Genomic DNA, 15,001 nt, shown 5'->3' with positions numbered 1-15,001 from the left:
AGATCCCTGGATCATTTGCTATAGACTGGTGAGGTCTTCTACTACCTTCAATGTATTTCCAAATTAGTGGAAATATCACAGGTTTTTCTTACCTTTGCCACCTGTCAGTCAGCAGTCCTGCTGGCACAAGGGTTTAACCCATTTCGCCACCGGGGGCTCCTTCAGGCTATTAAAATTAAAAGATCCTCAAGAGGATGGATTGTATATTTGTACGTAAAGACAAAGAGCTGAGGCCTGTGCTGAGACTCAGAGAAAGGACGCAGAGCTCCTTCAGACTATGGCTGTTTGATCTCAGGGCTCTTGTATAAAAGCAGAATTGATCTCACAAAACTAAAGTAGATTGATAAAGAGAAGACCATAGTGTATCATAGCAAACATACCTGGGTTTCAGCCAGGTTTTTAACTGTGCCTCTTACAAAAAAGCTAGCATATTAAAGCTATTAATCACACTGTCATAATAGTTATTGCTTCATGTGCATGCACATGTTTGCAGAATAGCATGGGAGAAGCTCTGTATCTAAGGGCTGAGGCTCAGAGGAAAGACCAAGTTTGACTTGGAGGACCTCCACACAAGGTGCAAAGACCAGCTCTGGGAAGCATTTCAGGCACAGTAGGGGAAATCAACTGGCCATTTAAGGCACATTGCAGTTATTTTTTTTTTTTTTGGAAAATCCAGGTTTGCTATTGATATTGTTGGACTAGACTTCCCAGCAACCTTTGCCAACATTGCCAATAGTGAGGAATGCTAGGAGTTACAATCTAGCAGGATCTGGTGGACAGGGTTTTGCCTATTATGATGGCATGCCCAAGCCTTTGGGGAAATCATGGTGTCTGGCTTTAGCTTTACTCGGGGGCAGGGGGCTATCTGTATACCTTCTGTTAAGATCAAGACCCTTACAGAGGCACTTTAGACAAGATGAAAGTTAACCAAAATGAGTTTACTGAAAACAGGAAGAACAAAGGGCTAACTCCACCCGGGACTACTGTAAAATAGCTTATAACAATACATTACGAAAGGAGATTTTGCTGGCTGCAGTCTTCTCTCTGGAATCCTTGAGGGTCTTTTGCCTCTGATGTAAAGCGATGGACTTGGTCTTCTACTTTGTGAAACTTGGGCTGACCACAAGCTTCAGTCACTGGGACTGATAGTATATGAAGAGTTTAGTGCTAAGGATGCTTGTTTGGATTGCTAGGATCTAGGATTTCCAGACAATATCCAGGCCTCTAAATTCTGTAGCTCTATTGCAGAAAGAAAAGAGGGCCTAGCAAGAAAGTTCTGTGCAGGCGAATGGACTAAACCAATTAAGGCTGGCCTCTAGGGGTTTTTTAAAATCTCCACCCAAAAACTAATACAAATGGAGGCATCTACACCAGGGGTCCCCAAACTAAGGCCCGGGGGCCGGATGCGGGCCTCCAAGGTCATTTACCTAGCCCCCGCCCTCAGTTTTATAATATAATATTTTTATATCAGTTTTAATAATATAATATATTGTATATACATATAATATTGATAATAATCTTATGTTATACAATATAATACTAACAGTAATACCATATAATAATATTAATTATATATTACATATTATATAATAGTATAGTGGTATAGTTCAATATAGTAATATATAAGGCTAATATTGTGTTGTGCTAATAATATAATATATTGTATGTACATAACTTAGTGTTTTAACTTAGTGTTCATGCGGCCCGCCCTTGTTATATTGCTTTCTTGACTTTGTGTTGTACTGCACATTTTTATCTATTGTATTGTTTAATTGTATTATGATATGTTGTTTTTTATATTTTGTTATATTGTATTGTCCTGGGCATGGCCCCATGTAAGCCGCCCCGAGTCCCCGTTGGGGAGATGGTGGCGGGGTATAAATAAAGTATTATTATTATTATTATTATTATTATTATTATTATTATTATTATTACATACAGATGCTCTGAGTCCCCTTCAGGGTGAGACGGGTGGGATATAAATGTAGTAAATAAACGCAGTAAAAAAATAATTAATTTTAGACTTAGGCTCGGCCAAAGTCTGACATGACTTGAACAATCCTAATTAACTTGACTATCTCATTGGCCAGTAGCAGGCCCACACTTTCCATTGAAATCCTAATAGGTTTATGTTGGTTAAAATTGTTTTCATTTTTAAATATTGTATTTTTTCATTGTTGTTGTTGCACTACAAATAAGACATGTGCAGTGTGCATAGGAATTTGTTTGTATTTTTTTTCAAATGATAATTTGGCCCCTCAACAGTCTGAAGGATTGTGGACCGGCCCTCTGCTTCAAAAGTTTGAGGACCCCTGATCTACACTATTGGGGGAACCTAAACAGAGGGAACGGAGGCAATGGAGAGGAAAGGCAGAGCCAAGACTTCACACCTACTCTTGATCTTATTGTTCATTTAGACTAAAACTGTTGTCTGTTCAATAGATACATTTCTGAAAGTATAAGGGATGAGTTGCACTTCCCTTGCCACTCTTTGGGATTTGGAAGCTATTATGCACACTTCTCTGGAAGCAAACGGTGAGCTGAACAGAGGTGGGTGAACTCACTATTTTAAAGAATGATGAGGGTGGATGCAAATTCAGAAGAAAATCATCTGGAAAGCCACTGTTGCCCAGTGTTTCTCTCAAGATAATTGTCTACACAGGCTACAAACCTCAAGTTGGGCCACAGGTCACCTGGACATCCAAATGATGTTCTGATTTTCCCCTGCTTTAGGAGAAGTTGGAGAATGCTCCAGGGCTTCCCCAAAACTCTGCAGCAACCCTGCACTTTGGGATTAGTGTGAACAGCTGAGCGGATTCTAATTGGGAATTTCTGAGTAATTACATTGGACTACCGCCGATTTCTGAGCCTGAATATATTGTACAAGATTTCCCTAGCCTAAAATGATACATTTTAATATATTGGGTTTATGGTTCCCGTCCCCTTGATCTGGTCATGTAAGTGTGATTTATTGTCATAATTGTATTATTTTACTTTGTTTAATAATATGTATTATGTTGTTATGTAATGTTTGTGTTGCTTTTATGACTGTAAACCGCTCTGAGTCCCATCCGGGAGATAGGGAGGTATATAAATAAAGTTTTATATTATTTTTTATTATATAATTGTTTCTGCTGCTCACACATGCCAATGCCACCATCCCATTTTCCCTGCACTCTGTGGCTTAGGGGAAAAGAGAAGGCACTTCCCTTTTGCATTTTTGTCAGCCCCTCATTTCCCCATCCCTTTCTGCAAGTCATGAGTGCCCCTTTGCTGGCATTGGCGAAAGCGATCCATGATGGACATGAGCTTTCCAGAGCGCCGTGACCACAAAGCGTTAAGGCTGACCATCCAGCAAGGCAAAACTAGTTTAAGCCAGGACTCTGTTCTCTCTGCTGCCACAGTTCAGGAACAAAGACCTTGGCAGACTCTTGAGCTGGTCCAAAGCAGCTTTGGACAGGCTGCAGATTTAGGTGCCTGTTTTGATGGGTTCCTGGATAGGATCACTCCAAAGTAAATCTCTTTGCTCTCTGTGCAAGCATGTAAAAGACTCCTAACGTATGGTGAGATTCTGCATCAGCCGTCATACTTTAAAGTTCCTACATGGTGAACAATCATATCTCAGGACTCACCTTCAGCCCCAAATTCACATGGCTAGTAGAGAGTAGGAGGTGGCTGAAAAACATCAGACTATAACCTCAATATGTCATTAACAGGATTCTGTCTTGTTGACAGGCTGAATTGAATCTACACATTTTTTACTTGTGCGCCTCCATTTCTTCACACCTGCTTGGAACAATTTTCCACAATTGGGTGCTTTGTATAGATATTGAATTTTAATTCTCAGATACTGTGACCTTTGGCTGTGGCAGATGTGGCTCACTGGAGTTGTCTTCTAATACATCTGGAGGGAGCAGATTGAGGAAGGTTGGTTTAAAGCAACAGGATAAATAATACATTGAATAACATGGCTCTAAATTACTGCTTCTCCCCTGAATTTGCAACCATCTTCCACATTAGAATGCATTCTTTTTTAATGTTAGAGACATACAAAATCCAGAATATAGCACTGGGAATTAGTTCTGCAGAAAAGACATGCTTCCATACATATATTGTTACCCAAATTTCTATTCGTCTAGAATTTTTAAATCAAATCCCAAAGAATAAGGATAATTGTGGAACTTAGATTATGAGATATAAATGATGCTTTTTTAAAAAAAAGAAGTGCTCTAGAATAAAGGTCAAGTAAGCCTGTGATCTCAATTTCTCTCGGTTGAACACAACTCAGAAAATCTTCAGCTGCATTATATGCTCTCCACAACACCATGCTATAATTGCATATTTTGAAATAGGAGCATTTCCCCTAAAATGCAATTAAATTAGAAAAAGTGGCAAGAAACACAGTGTTACACAGGTCTCTTCCTTCAACTTTGTCAAATGCATTCACCACTAGGAAGCGACTTGCAGTTTCTCAAGTCGCTTCTAACATGAAAAAACAAAACAAAACCCCACTAGGACCAAAGAGACCCTTGGCTAGCCACAATTGTAGCAAAAATCTCAACCTCCTTTGGCTCTTGGCTGCTACCTAGTGGAACAGCTGCAAACATGCTCTTATACACAAGACAGCATTCATTCCATTGTTGATGGAAAATCCACACTGACAAATGGAATATTGCAGGATAGTGAGAAAGCCAAGGAGTCTATAATTAGCTTTCATCAAAGATAGTTCGGTGACTTTTGCTTCTTCGGTCATGAGGTGATTTTTTAAAAAATCTTCGTTGCTCATTTGTATTTTGGGAAACAACAGGGAAAAGTTCATTCATCCAATAATCACAAGGTGGCAGCAGAATGCTTATGACATAAGAGACAAACTGATGTTTCTCCCCAGAATTTCCCATGAACAGGAATCCCCTTTGAAGACTATGTTTTAGCATCACCAGCTCATGATTGTTGCTGTTATCCATAACCATCAGCAGGTGGAAGTAGGTTTTCCCAGCATAAAAATGTTAATAGGGAAGAATCTAGCAGCAGCTAAGTAACTGAACTTAACGGTAATTGTCCATTTTCCCCTTTTCCTCCCACTCTTTCCTTTTATATGTTGAGAAACCCAGGCATTCCCTCTGCAGTTCATTATATTTAGCATCTCTATTAATGAAGTTGCAGCTTGTGGTTGATCATCTGATTGAAGTCTAACTTTGTCCCTACAATAAATGCTACTCCTAAGAGTAGTCGATCATAGTTAAGGTGATGTTTACAATGTTACCAGCTACATGATAACTGATAGAAGCTCAGACAAGAGCTTACAATCACATAAAAGTGAATTGTGAAGCTGCACAATGTTAGTATTCTCGGGAGGGGAACAGAGACATATCTGTTTCTCCATGACTACCATGCAAACAAAGCTAGCAGTGTGGCAGTTGCATAACAGTCCCAGTCCCAATGCACAATGGGATATGTTGTGCATCAAGACACATTGTGCATCACATTGAGACCTTATATGCATCAGGACATGTGCATATTGTGAGGTGGGAGTCCTCAGTGCACAGTCTGACATTTTGTGTGGCGCCTGGTTGCATATCATTGCAGTTCGTTAGGGCACTTCTTATCATGGCACTGGCATAGCACCACCATCATTACATCACGCCTCATAGCCTCCAGTACAAAATCTTTTTTATTTTTAATGGAAGACCTGAATAATGATAGCTATATTTAAACATTTGAGAGGATGTCATATTGAGGAGGGGAAAAACTTGTTTTCTGCTGGTCCAGAGATTAAGACATGGAGCAATGGATTCAAATTGCAAGGAAAAAAATTCCACGTAAACATGTGGAAGAACTTAATGACAGTAAGTAATGGCAGTGGAATATGCTTCCTCAGCATGTGGTGGAGTCGCCTTCTCTAGAGGTTTTTTGAAGTAAAAGCTGGATGGCCATCCGTCAGGAATGTTTTGACTGTGTCTTTCTGAATAGCAAGGGGTTGGACTGGGAGGCCTTTGTGGTCTCTTCCAGCTTTATAATTCTGTCCTATGTTCTTTGGATCTCACCAGACACAAAAGTTGTGAATCCATGGGCGGTGTTTTTTTTCCTTGAACTTTTTTCCTGGGGGTTTCTTTGCCCAACGCTCCATGGGAACATGCAGATCGATCCACAAAGAAACCATGTCTTCTGGAGTGGCATTTGAGAGAGTACAGGGTAGGTTTCTTTATTTCACAAAAGCCTGATGGCAACCAGGTGGGGTGGTGAAGTGCATTCACTCTGTAGTTTATCAGACCTTTAAAAGACCTATATCAGATAATGAACTAGGCTGGCCATGGACAGTATTTTTGTATTTCAGACTAAAAATGGTTTCATAGTTACACTCATACTGCCACTGTGGTACAATAAGCCCAGGTTGGGAGATAATTGATGCTCAGTTGGCTGAATGGTCTTCAAAATAGGCAGGTGCTCTTTTTTTTTAAAGTAAAGATGGCTAAATGGAAATATGTGACTGTGTAAGCTGAAGGAAGAGCTGCAGGCTAGCAAGGGACATCCTAAAGATGAGCAGTGCAGTTGCTAGAAATTTAGGCTCACTTGAGAAGACCCACTCAAGACCTTGTAAAACTACAACTCCTATTTATTTATTTATTTACAGCATTTATATTCCGCCCTTCTCACCCCGAAGGGGACTCAGGGTGGATCACATTACACATATAGGCAAACATTCAATGCCTTTTAACATAGAACAAAGACAAGACAAACATAGGCTCCGAGCGAGCCTCGAACTCATGACCTCCTGGTCAGAGTTATTCATTGCAGCTAGTTGCAGCTGGCTTGCTCTCCTGCCTGCGCCACAGCCCGGGCCCTATTATTAACTCCAATTATTTCATAGCATTGATCCATGACTGTTAAAGTATAGAATTTAGACCATTTTTATTTATTTATTACCCATTATATATTACCCACGACCACAGGGAACCGCCGAAAGGCTAAACGGAGGGCTGCACAAACACAGCAAGGACCAAGTACAGAGAGCACAATAATCCCAAATAAACAGTTCGAGAGGAGGTCACAGGGGCTTACATGTCTTTACACTAATGCTCAGAGCATGGGAAATAAGCAAGACGAACTCCAACTCCTAGCACAGCACCACACATACGATGTCATAGGCATCACTGAAACCTGGTGGGATGACTCCCATCACTGGAATTTAACCATTGAGGGCTATAACCTCTTTCACAGAAATAGAACAAAGGGGAGAGGAGGGGGAGTAGCTTTATATGTCAAAAACAGTTACGTTGCAGAAGAAATGCAAGACTGTAATCCGGGAAACCAGCTTGAAAGCATCTGGATAAGAATCAAGGGAACCGGGACTCAAAAAGATCTTGTTGTGGGTGTCTACTACAGACCTCCGAGTCAGGATGAAGGACTTGATGAAGCCTTCTGTCAACAGCTGACCAAACAGGCACAAAGAAGAGATATAGTAGTCATGGGCGATTTCAATTATCCCGATATCTGCTGGAAAACAAACTCAGCCAAGAGTACAAAGTCCAACAAATTCCTCACTTGCCTTGCAGATAATTTTATGGTCCAGAAGGTAGAAGAGGCAACAAGGGGATCAGCAACTCTTGATCTAATCTTAACAAATGTGGAAGACCTGATCAATACAGTTGAAGTGGTTGGATCCTTAGGGGCAAGTGACCATGTGCTCCTGCAGTTTGCAATACAAAGGAATGCTGAAACTAAGACAAGTCAAACACGCTTTCTGGACTTTAAGAGAGCTGACTTCCAAAAAATGAAGGAATTACTGAGCGGCATTCCATGGACGCCGATATTAAAAAACAAGGGAGTTAAGGATGGATGGGAGTTTTTCAAAAGTGAAATACTCACGGCGCAAATGCAAACAGTGCCAACAAAGAAGAAAAATAAGACAAGTGCAAAGAAGCCAGAATGGATGTCCAAAGAACTTCTAACTGAGCTAAAGCTCAAAAGTGACATGCACAAGAAGTGGAAAGGGGGAGAAATCACCAAAGAAGAATTCAAACGTATAGCCAACACCTGTAGGGAAAAGGTTCGCAAGGCTAAAGCGCAAAATGAGCTCAGGCTTGCCAGGGACATAAAAAACAACAAAAAAGGCTTTTTTGCTTACGTTGGTAGAAAAAGGAAGAAAAAGGAGGCGATAGGGCCATTGCAAGGAGAAGATGGGGTGATGGCGACAGGGGACAGGGAAAAGGCAGAACTGCTCAATACCTTCTTTGCCTCGGTCTTCTCAGAAAAAAAAAGCCATCTTCAACCTCAGCAACACGGAATGGACGAAGGATTGGGGGAAATCCAACCCCAAATAGGGAGACACATTGTCCAGGAACACCTGGCCTCTCTAAACGAATTCAAGTCCCCAGGGCCAGATCAGCTACACCCAAGAATACTGAAGGAACTAGCGGAAGTTATTTCAGAACCACTGGCATTTATCTTCGAGAGTTCTTGGAGAACGGGAGAAGTCCCAGCAGATTGGAGGAGGGCGAATGTGGTCCCTATCTTCAAGAAGGGAAAAAAGAACGACCCAAACAATTACCGTCCGGTCAGCCTCACATCAATACCAGGCAAAATTCTGGAAAAGATCATTAAGGAAGTGGTCTGCGAACACTTAGAAACAAATGCGGTCATTGCTAATAGTCAACACGGATTTACCAAAAACAAGTCATGCCAGACTAATCTGATCTCTTTTTTCGATAGAGTTACGAGTTGGGTCGATACAGGGAATGCTGTGGATGTAGCGTACCTGGATTTCAGTAAGGCCTTCGACAAAGTCCCCCACGACCTTCTGGCAAACAAACTAGTAAAATGTGGGCTAGACAAAACTACGGTTAGGTGGATCTGTAATTGGCTAAGCGAACGAACCCAAAGGGTGCTCACCAATGCGTCGTCTTCATCATGGAAAGAAGTGACAAGTGGAGTGCCGCAGGGCTCCGTCCTGGGCCCTGTTCTGTTCAACATCTTTATTAACGACTTAGACGAAGGGTTAGAAGGCACGATCATCAAGTTTGCAGACGACACAAAACTGGGAGGGATAGCTAACACTCCAGAAGACAGGAGCAGAATTCAAAACGATCTTGACAGACTAGAGAGATGGGCCAAAACTAACAAAATGAAGTTCAACAGGGACAAATGCAAGATACTTCACTTCGGCAGAAAAAATGGAAATCAAAGATACAGAATGGGGGACGCCTGGCTTGACAGCAGTGTGTGCGAAAAAGACCTTGGAGTCCTCGTGGACAACAAGTTAAACATGAGCCAACAATGTGATGCGGCTGCTAAAAAAGCCAATGGGATTCTGACCTGCATCAATAGGGGAATAGCGTCTAGATCCAGGGAAGTTATGCTCCCCCTCTATTCTGCCTTGGTCAGACCACACCTGGAATACTGTGTCCAATTTTGGGCACCACAGTTGAAGGGAGATGTTGACAAGCTGGAAAGCGTCCAGAGGAGGGCGACTAAAATGATTAAGGGTCTGGAGAACAAGCCCTATGAGGAGCGGCTTAAAGAGCTGGGCATGTTTAGCCTGCAGAAGAGAAGGCTGAGAGGAGACATGATAGCCATGTACAAATACGTGAAGGGAAGTCATAGGGAGGAGGGAGCAAGCTTGTTTTCTGCTGCCCTGCAGACTAGGACACGGAACAATGGCTTCAAACTACAGGAAAGGAGATTCCACCTGAACATCAGGAAGAACTTCCTCACTGTGAGAGCTGTTCGACAGTGGAACTCTCTCCCCGGGGCCGTGGTGGAGGCTCCTTCCTTGGAGGCTTTTAAGCAGAGGCTGGATGGCCATCTGTCGGGGGTGCTTTGAATGCGATTTCCTGCTTCTTAGCAGGGGGTTGGACTAGATGGCCCATGTGGTCTCTTCCAACTCTACTATTCTATGATTCTATGATTCTATGATTCTATTTGTCCTCCAATGAGTGTAGGGTTGTGTATATTGACCTTCTCCTCCTATTTCCTCCTCATAACAACCCTGTGAGGTATGTCAGCCTGGCAGATGAAATGACAGGTCCAAGGACTACTGGTTCAGGATTAGAATATAGATCTTCCAAATTCCACTCTAAAGCCTGTAGGAATTTTCAACTGGAGTAAATAAAATAAACAATAAATAGCTTTATTTATATTCTACACTTTCTCCCCAAGGGGATTCAGAAGATCCCTTGACTACAGTGTTGAACAATGAAATATATGGAGTTATCAATAGGATTCATGCCTAACATTTGAATTGTACATACTTTGTAGAAGTCAGGAAAGGGAAGTACACTTAATGATATTTGCTGCAGAAGAGGTAGTTATAGCTATGAGAACTGTGTATGTTACGTGCACACAAGTTCATGTATATAAAGTGTGTGTCTCTGTGAGATATTATAGTTCATCCCGTTGAGCATAAAATAACCACTGCTTGTGAAGGCCTTATATAATGTTAATCTATAATTAATCTAGAACTGCTTCCCAGGGAATTCTGAAGGCGACATCTCCCATCAGAAACGGAGGCAGGATTCATTGGGCAATGCAGTTTCTGTGTTCCACAGGAATCCCACTGAGGCTCTTGGGGGCAGAGCTGGGAGCGACGATTCACCTAAGCAGCTTTGAAATACTGTAATGGCTATGAAAATGTTTACCTTCTCCTCAGCAGCCTCCTTGGGGCTCTTTTGCCATCCCTGCACACTTATATTTTTCAACTCATCAGTGAAGCGAGCTGTGTTCCTGACAGTGAATGGTAGAAGAGCAATTATTCCCTTGGGTGACAGTAAAACCATCATAACTCAGTGGCGGACCATAAATGTATCAGGGACTACTCTGCAGAGAAAGAATGCTTGAGATAGATCACTGGTCTAGTCATAAAAAAGAAATCCATTTGGATTGGGAGCTAAGGAAAACATTAATATCTTTTACACCAAATGGTATACTTACATTCTTTGGGTGGGGGTTGAAATATATTCTAAAAGTTTTCTCCACGAAAACCTAATTCCAGAAAGTTTCATTCATTTTAGGTCTTCCTCCAAGAAGCACTATTTCATACAGTAATTCTAATTTTCACAATAGGCCTAAGAACTCCATCTTAACTGAAGACAAATATGAAATTTCCATCTTAATAATATTAATGGAGAGGTGGGGAGGTTAGTCCTTGCAATCTTAGCCCTGGAACTTACCTTCCTTACCTGGCAAAAGTTAATTTTGTATCATACCCAATTGGATCAGAAATAAGATCATGTTGATTGACCTCAGGAAACCTATGTTTGGTGAAGTGTTGCTTTGTTTAAGACATATGCAGTGAATAACAGCCGGAACCTCCAGGTTGGAAAATTCATAAACACTGTGAAAACAGCCAGGATATTAGAGAATGGCCAAGGGCAGAGGTGGAAGGAGATGACACTGACATCAGCTGTGAACTGAATTGAAGGATGGAAGGATTGCAACCTGTTTTTGTATTTTTGCTCATAAATAAGAAAAGGTCCTATTTGAATACCCTTAGGCCCCTTCCACACAGCTGGATAAAATCCCATATTATCTGTTTTGAACTAGAATATATGGCTGTATGTTCTCAGATAACCCAGTTCAAAGCTGACATTGTGGATTTTCTGCCTTGATATTCTGGATTATATGGCTATGTGGAAGGGCCCTTAGAGAACACTTGAACAAAAAGTGTTTGCTTACCTTCCAACTATTCAGATTTGTCAAAGACTGTCCCAATCAATCCTTTGTTGTCCATTTTTCCAGATGCTTTAAAAACATCCCAATTTCTCTCTCTTCCTCCCAATTTCCCTCTTTGACCTCAGCTTCCTTCCATTGCTGCAAAAGTACTGCAGTTTGCATTCCATTACTTCAGAAGGAGCAAGAGTAGGAGACGGGTGAAAGCTTGTCCTTCCCAGTGATCTCAGGCCCCATTTACGCTACCATATAAAATACAGATTATTTGCTTTGAACTGGATTATATAACCGTGTAGATTCATATAATCCAGTGCCAAGCAGCTAATGTGGATTATTTTTGATAATCTGGATTGTATGGCAGTATAGATCCATCTTCAGGCAACACCAAACTGCTGCAATCTCTCTAAGCTTGTGTGTTCTTCTTCATTAATAATGTTTGCTGTGTTTACCACAATCTGAAACTGTTTGGCCATAAATATTCCACTTTTCATTTGTCCAATGTTAGTGAGATTGGGTTTGGTGCATGGTTCCAATAACATGATTGCTGAATAATCTCCCACTATCATATCATATATCTCAATTGACTCAGCTTATGTGCAAGTGGATATTTCATTTACATCTCTGTGTCCATATGGCAATGATGGCCATGTTTCTTACTTGGCTGTAAATGATATCTGTTTGAAGGACTGCTCCACTGAAGTCTGGTTTTAAAATAGCCATAAGAAGAAGAGCTTTGAAGGTACCTATCAACAGTTGTAAGCTGAACAACATGCCAAGCAAACAAAGAGGTCCTATGCTTGCATTCTTGCATTCTTGTATTTAAATTTACAGCTTTTGGCTGGCATCCTCTTCAGCAGTTACAATAGCATACTCTGGATTTATGATATACTAACTGCTGGGGATTCTTATTTACAGTCTTGAATAATCAAACATGACCCGGGAAACTTACTTTTGAAGCTTGGCGGCGCCTTGTCCAAAGCGATTCTGAGGTGATGGTGATTGGAGTGCTGGAAAATAACAACCACCATGTGCTCCCATTTGCTGGCTGTCTTGGGACAAGCAATTGTTGCAGGACCCCAAGGAGGAGATAAGGTATACATAACTAAGTTAAGCATTTAAGTAGCTAAGTATACTTAGCTGTACTCTACTTACCTATATTCACTCAAATATAATGACTACTGAATGCAATAAGCACCTCAATTTTGAAGGTGTCAAAAAAAAAAAGAATTTGTTGTTGAATGCAATGCGAGGTGCTGGTGCCTATGAAAAGGCTGGTGGGAAGCCATGCCCTTCCGTTTGGCCTTCCCACCAGTCTTTTTGCAGCCATCATCAGCTTCCTACCAGGCTTTTCACGGCCACCACAGCCTCTCTCTCCTCTGTCCCCGCTCTTGCTCAACAGCACAGATGGGTTTAGGCTTGCAATTCTAACGTGCCATTGAATCTAATGTGCACCTCAGTTTTAGCTATGTAAATTTGATAAAAAAAGTAACTCAAATATGGTAGTTAAATAAACTTAACTTCTTCTGCCTCAACCCCCGTAAACATGACAGAAATGTCATTCACCCAGGCTCCAATTGCTGGCAGAAGGAACCAACTTCTCCTTATGCAAGTACGGTAATTGGGAAAGACTGCGATGTATCAATGGTGGCAAAATTATGATTATGTGGTGATCGTGAATACATAAATATTACAGATAAGTCAATTTCAGTAAATGTTCCATTTGCAACTATGGCCACAGCCATGACTCCTCCCCAATCTACTTTAATAGGTATCAACTGTGTTGGGAGGAGGAGGACCATTCTGCCAGTGATCAGAAGAGGTTATGGTACTTAGTTGACTATAAATAACTAAGTAGTTGATACAGAATTTTAGACATTGTTCCTTAATGCTCTAATTTCCTGCATCTTACAAACCCCTGTTCAAGGTGCTGCCAATCTGAGAAGGTAAGTTTGGAAGGGAAGCATCACTGGGCCTCCAATGATGGGTCTCTGTATTTATAGCTCCAATGGTATTGCAGGATCTCAGTCATTTATTTCTATATTTTCATCCACACACTTTGGCTGACATTAGGACCAATAATAGGTTTAGGCCCTCTCTTTTCTGTCACCTTATTCATTACTAGAAGAAAAAACTGAATGTTGTTAGGCAAGGCGCTTGGAAAACACATTTCTTATTTGAAAGCATAGTCACATGTGCCGTCCGCCGGACAATAAAAAACTATAAAACTGAAACGTGCTGTCCTTTATCCGGGCGAACTGCAAATCCCTATAAGCTGTCCTATAGATATTGAACGACTGAGTCTGGAGAACTTCAAAAAAGGATGTTTATTCATACAAGGTTGTAAACCTGGCACAGATCTTAAAGTTGCAAAAAATGAAACAAATTTCTATAGGTTTTAGGTACAGAATTATCCCTGGTTCCAGAAAGCAAAGGTGATTATAAAACCACTATACCCTAATCACGCTGCCTATATTAGAAGGAGAAACTCTTTCCTTCCCTATCTTTACAGCAAAGATTAGTTCTAGAAGCGACAGAATAACCCTGCTCCTCTAACTAGATTTCTTATTCCAGATCAATATAATTCAATACTTATCTAATTTGGATAGGCTTAGATTGGCCTGGTTTTGAGGATGATTTGTCCCAGTTAGCCTTGCACAGCTCCAGCACGTTGGAAAACTATAGCCAGAATGAAGCTCCAAAATGGAGACTAGACCCTGGTAAAAAGGGCGGTCCTAAGATGTTGCACTCTTTGACCAATCACTGCAAAGAAAACTGCAGCCAGCTTTTGCAGATTCCAAGCCACTTTTCCTGGGCTTTGCAGCCAGAGGCTGAAACAAGATGCAAAGGAGGGAAAACAAACAAACGACCAATAGGTAAGGTAAACCATCGTCCTGGGGGACGGAACACTCCCCGCTAAATTCCCAGGATGTGGGAATTTACCAATCAAAAACATACAAACACCTTTGTATACACAACAATAAAACAGTATAAAACTTACACACTTTGGACAGGCAACACGAAATTGCTGGTTGGTCTGTCCAGGACAGACATTTTGTCCTTACTATGAGTCTTTACCTGAACTTTTCTAACCTTACCGTCAGGGCAAGGAAAGGTCTTTAGTATAATGCCCATAGGCCAGGCATAGCGGGGCAAGTCTTTGTCCTTTAGCAACACAAGGTTTCCCACCTTGAAATTGTCCTCTGGGGTTTGCCAGAGTCTTCTGGTTGGAAGCTGGCTTAAGTATTCGGCCTTCCACCTCTTCCAGAAGTGGTTGGCTAAGGTCTGCACATGCAAAATTGGTGCCACAGTCCGATCGAATTGACTTAATTGGCCCACT

General features: G+C 41.3%; 1 protein-coding gene across 1 annotated transcript in view; it reads left to right on the top strand.

The window, feature by feature from the left end:
* Positions 1–14,447, top strand: part of LOC134298812 (uncharacterized) — a 30,226-nt gene extending 15,779 nt beyond the window's left edge. The window contains exon 2 of the mRNA XM_062980130.1: positions 14,097–14,447. The gene's annotated coding sequence lies outside the window, so the exon portion shown is untranslated. The remainder of the gene's footprint in view (positions 1–14,096) is intronic.
* The last annotated feature ends 554 nt before the right edge of the window (positions 14,448–15,001 follow it).

This window comes from Anolis carolinensis, chromosome 1, assembly GCF_035594765.1.
Source record: "Anolis carolinensis isolate JA03-04 chromosome 1, rAnoCar3.1.pri, whole genome shotgun sequence".
In the NCBI taxonomy this organism is placed as follows: Eukaryota; Metazoa; Chordata; class Lepidosauria; order Squamata; family Dactyloidae; genus Anolis; species Anolis carolinensis.
The sequence above is the reverse complement of the archived record's forward strand: the minus strand, read 5'-3'. Positions and strand labels throughout refer to the sequence as shown.